Source organism: Triticum aestivum, chromosome 5B (assembly GCF_018294505.1).
Source record: "Triticum aestivum cultivar Chinese Spring chromosome 5B, IWGSC CS RefSeq v2.1, whole genome shotgun sequence".
Taxonomy (NCBI): domain Eukaryota; kingdom Viridiplantae; phylum Streptophyta; class Magnoliopsida; order Poales; family Poaceae; genus Triticum; species Triticum aestivum.
Window position 1 is genome coordinate 48,363,117 of NC_057807.1, and position 5,144 is coordinate 48,368,260.

Below are 5,144 nucleotides of genomic sequence, written 5' to 3' on the forward strand. Positions count from 1 at the left end.
TGAACTTTTTTTACTCTCATATCACTGTTCAGAACACATCTAGAATCAAGGACGAACAAGAGGAACATACCACTAAAATATTCCATGCCCAGTGTCCAAGCGCATGAGCATTATGCACTTTACGAGATTATGCTTTTGTACTAACTAGCACAACTAACTTTAATGCTTCAAGAAGAAAAGAGCAGCTTTACATAGTCAGCAACCTAGTTACCTGAACTTCTGAAGAACAAAAACAAGGACGATGCAGAGTTAGATTTTCAAAGTTGCACGTTCCTCCAAATTGACAAACAAGAATCACTTGTGAAGACAGATGGGTAGTCGTCTTAGTACAAGCATGCAGAAGCGGTGGCATCATAACAAGCAAGTCAGTAGAGGGAGAGAGCACCAGGAACGCCACACCATTGTCATCGATGCTGCCGTGGCTGCACCATTGCATTGCCTGAACTTCTCTATGTCTGTCTTGCGTGCACACTCGTATGAAGGTATTGCATTCTGCTTCTAGCTTGGCTTCTGTTAACTCATCATGTGGCTGTCGTGTGCACGCGAGCACCACACATGCTACGGCTGTGAACCGGACACAAGCACACATGCGCCGTTGGACTGCACAGGCTCACCGGGCGAACTTCATAGGATGGATGGAGCTCCTTCTTCCTTCCAACCGAGTCGTGCCCAGTGTCAGCGAGCAAGACCATGCCTCAGGCCAGCTCCGTTGGTCACCAACCAGCAGGATGATGCCACGGGACAAAGACGAACTATGGGTACACGCCGCCGAACTGCAGCCTCCCCGGCTCGTGCGTGCCACTGAGCAACCTCGTTCATGGACCGAGGAGAAGCCACCGTTGACTGAAGGTCATCCATGAGGAGCAGGGGTGGAGTTGAACGACCTGATATATGGCCAAGTTGAACGGCCCAGGTGTGCAGTGCCGACTGTAGGTTGTGTGGATTGTTGTGGCGGCGCTTGGCTAGCTGCAGGTCGAGATCCCTTGTTGCTGCAGGTCGACATCTCCTCCACCTGCAGGTAGTGCCCAATCTGCACATGGGCTGGTGGTCGCCGGCGAGTGGAGCGTGGATACGCCGCGCTCGGGGTTGGAGGGAACAGGAGGAGGCAGCCATCGACGCGCCATGCTCGTGGACGGAGTACCTAGCCGGAGCAGCACCACCTCCCACGCACTACCAATCGGACTTGTGGCTTCGGTGAAGTTGAACTGAGCGGGATCCACGGCTCGGAGGCGGCGCACGGGATCCACGGCTCGCGACGACACACAGGATCCAGGACCGCAGCGGTTGCTCGGGTGGTGGTGTTGGGGAGACGTGGTGACGACGAACGGAGGTGACCGGGATCAGTGGCGGCGGCGCCGGGCGGAGGCGATGGGGACTTGCGGTGGTGGTAGGTGGAGGTCCTAGGGAGGCACGACGGCCGTAGAAGGTAGAACGGTGGTGCCGGAAGGAGGCGGGGCGGCCTCGCGCCGGGTGGAGGCGGGGGCAACGGCTCGCCGGAAGGAGGAGAGCAGGTGGCGGCTCACCGGAAGGAGAAGTGGGCGGCGGCGCCGGGAGGAATCGGGGTCGGCAGCGGGGTGGTACTGGAGTCGGGGTAGAGGTGGTTGGGAGTCGGGACGGCGGCACGCTGGTGGAGGTGGTGGGATGGTGCGGCGCAGGTGGCCCGAAGCCGGGCCGGCGCCCCGTCGGTGACTGCGGGGGGGATCGGGAGGAGGTTGGGGATCGGCGGAGATGAAGAACGAGTGGGGATCGGCCTTTTTTCTTTTTCCTTCTCGGCGGGTTCGGGAGTTCGGGAACGTCTCCAACGCGCCCTATATAGAGTCGATTGTGATCCAAATAGTTATTCTGATCCCAGGATCAGAATAGTGCTACTCTCTCTATATATATACTAGCACACATTGTCCGTGCGTTGCAACGGGAGAAAAAAAATCCAAATGCCTCCAATAAACATCAAAACATGTTCAAGACCCCACAGCTCCACGTCCGTTCTTTGAAAGTGGGAACATGAGTGAAACGGGGTGGATAGGGGATATAAGATCAACAAGTAGAAAAACATTCCTTGTTTTACTATCATTCCTAACAAAATGATCTATAGATAAAATTGTACAGTATTCTAAATAAGTGTATAGCTACAAAGAAAATGATCATATATAGTAGAATGTGTACATTATCTAGCCAACCATTTTGTAATGATATGTTCACAAACTTTAGTTGTATTATTATTATTACTGGCTCGTGTATCATTCTCTCCCATAGAAATCATACAACAAAAAGCTTGAGAACGCAAATGACCAACATACTCTAAATCAGTTCTCATACACACACTCTATAATATAAAATCAGACCATATATTTTGTAATGAAGCTATCTATAACATTGTAATGGGATTAAAATTAGCTAGCTAGTATCGTATGTCTGCAAACTTGTCATCTTAATTATGCAAAAACAAAAAATCTGAAGCTAGCGGAGCAGAAATGGTTTGGTGCCCCTTGGGTTGTTTTCTTGTCCTAACATAACATGGAGGATGTACCAAGGGTTCAGCATTGAGCTTTGATTTACCTCCATTATCCCCGTGATACTGGTGTTTGTGATGAACTAAATAGACAATTTGTTGTGCTGGGATGATTCATGATGGATAGATAAGATGATCTTCGCAACAACTACCATCATGCATGAGCATGGGTAACATCCAAAATTTCCCAAAGCAGCCATGTTTTTATGTCTATTCTGTTGCTTATTTCCCTCTGAAAATTGACAAACATCCACACTTCTAGTCTTATATCCCTATGAAAATCTATTTAACATACACAAATCTGCTTTTGGAGTAATAAATTATAACCCATAAATAAGAAAAAATTAACTTAATTAGTTTTACCAATCTACATAACAAAATTTGATTTATCCATTACCGATTAACTGTAACAACACAGAAAATCAAGTCGCACACTCACACCTCAAATCTTGAGGCATACGCAGTCTGTTGAAGCCTCAAACATAGAACCATGTCATGTGAACTTCCAATAGAAAATTAGGACTCCATTTGCCTGTTTGATCCTTAACAGTTTATTAGTTCCGTATCTGTCAATTTCATGATCTTCCACAATGCTTCCAACCGCTTCATAACTCCTGTCGGTCCCTCGAGATGGAAATTTTCACGCTGAGATGCAACAGAATTTATATCATGCATTAAGTCATGCAAAAATACCAACCTAACATATGCCAGTATGGTTTGACATAGATACAAATTACCATCCTTCTCAGTAGCATCTCAAAACACCAAAAGGCATCTGGATCATCCTCGTATAGAACAACAAAAGGGGAAACCAGATCGCTCATACCTACACTCAACTTGTACCATTTAGGCAGTTTAAATAATTAAAGCAAAATGATGCAATGCTCCATTGAAATGCAAACCTTGACAGTATCCAGGGGAGGGATCAACCCATGCATAAAATGGAAGTATATCTGACAAACCTTCAGCCGCCGCTTGAACCCCGCAGGTCGCCGCCCATGGAGCCGCTCGTCGCCAGCCCCTCCAGAATCGCCAGATCCAGCCGCCTCCGCTCCATTACCGGTGCCGGGCCTTGCGAGCTCCTCCCCTCGTCCTCCTACATCGACCCGAGCCGCCATGGACGGCCGCTGTGTCCGCGTTGACTGCGGACGAACGCGCGCGTCCGACGCATATGGCCCCGCCTCCGCGCCTCCCCTCCTGCTCCTCTCGTCGGCCATGTGCTCGCCGCCGTCGTCCTGCTCCCGATCAGATCGGGAGCGCCGCCGCTCGATCTGCAGCACAAAAAGAATATCGAACAGTTTTTTCTTAACTCAAATATAGTTCAGCGGGTTAATTTATTGTTTCATGTGCACATATTGATCAAATAAATTCTTCCAATCTAGTTAATTGTACTGCTGGATTTTGGTGGTCATTCTGAATGTGCAGATTTGTTGTGAGAATCCGTGAACTAATATGGATCTGTTGACGAACTATAACTTAGCACTATATCTGGTTCTTGCTATCAGTTTTATTTTGGTCATCCAAGTGGATATATACACCAGTCATGCAGCCACAGTCTGCACTATTTGGTTAATGAGGACGGGAGGAGCACAACACTGACCCCATCGCTTATCTAAGCCAGCTTCAGGTCCACCATGGCCACCTACACGGAGCACCATATCACGTCCCCGAGCTTAGTTGTCGATTCATCTACACCAACCCACCCAATCACCACAAACAGGGATACAATCAGATTTAATAAGAGATAGCTCCATGACCATAAGGAAAGCACGAACCGTGGGAGAAGCCCATAGGCGGCCGCGCTGGAGCACATCCGGTCGTCCGCGTATCCAAGAGCTAATCGGGGCAAGGTGGTCGATGTTGGGCGACTGCAGCAACGACCATGTAACCAGGATGCGAGGAAGAAGGAATCGGTAGGCGGTGTGAAGCCCTCGTCCTCCGGTGTGTAGTCCGATATGTCCCCGTCATCCCCGTCCCCTCCTCCGCCGCCTCCACCTCCCTCTCGTACTCCTACTGGCTCCTCTGCCGCCTCCACCTTCCTCTCCTCCTCCTCCTACCAGCTCCTCCGCTGTCTCCACCACCCTCTCCTCGTCCTACCACCTGTTGCCGTGGCGGCGCGGAGTGTGCCGAGCAGCCCGTCGCAGTCGGCGGCACGCGCTCGAGACGGCCGGCGCGATCCCGGAGCGCGGCGGCCTGGGCCTCGGCGTCGGCAAGCTGCACGCGGAGGACTCGGAGACACGGGGAGGAGGGCGCGACGGACGATGCGGGCCGGCGGTGGGGAGGCGGCGGATCCAGATGGGGGTGCGAGGCGTGGTCGATTGACTCGGGGGTGGTTTTTTTTTGTCAAGCGTGTCCACGCGTGGGGCAGAAATCCAAAACGTTTTTTCCACGGGTGGACTGCGGGATCAATTATTAAAAATCAAAGGGAGGTTTTCGGAAAAACAGCACGACGGTGAACCCGGAGACCCAATCCGTGCTTTATTATTAGGGATATATATATATATATATATATATATATATATATATATATATATATATATATATGTTCCTATTTTGCATACACACTTAGCCATTATTATGCATGGGTCCAATGATGTAATATATATGTTCCTATTTTGCATACATATTTAACCGT

At 49.9% G+C, this 5,144-nt stretch overlaps 1 long non-coding RNA gene across 3 annotated transcripts; it reads right to left on the bottom strand.

Annotated features, from left to right (window-relative positions):
* Window positions 1-249: 249 nt before the first annotated feature.
* LOC123110322 (uncharacterized) lies at window positions 250-4,874 on the bottom strand. 3 transcript variants are annotated; one of them, XR_006453295.1, is made up of 5 exons: window positions 4,285-4,873; window positions 4,110-4,198; window positions 3,472-3,780; window positions 3,247-3,335; window positions 250-3,154 (listed from the first exon to the last, which is right to left on the bottom strand). It is a non-coding gene; the product is annotated as an uncharacterized lncRNA (long non-coding RNA). The 3 variants fall into 3 exon arrangements; XR_006453294.1 differs by having other exon boundaries at window positions 3,247-3,780; window positions 4,285-4,874; XR_006453293.1 differs by having other exon boundaries at window positions 250-3,780.
* Window positions 4,875-5,144: the final 270 nt, after the last annotated feature.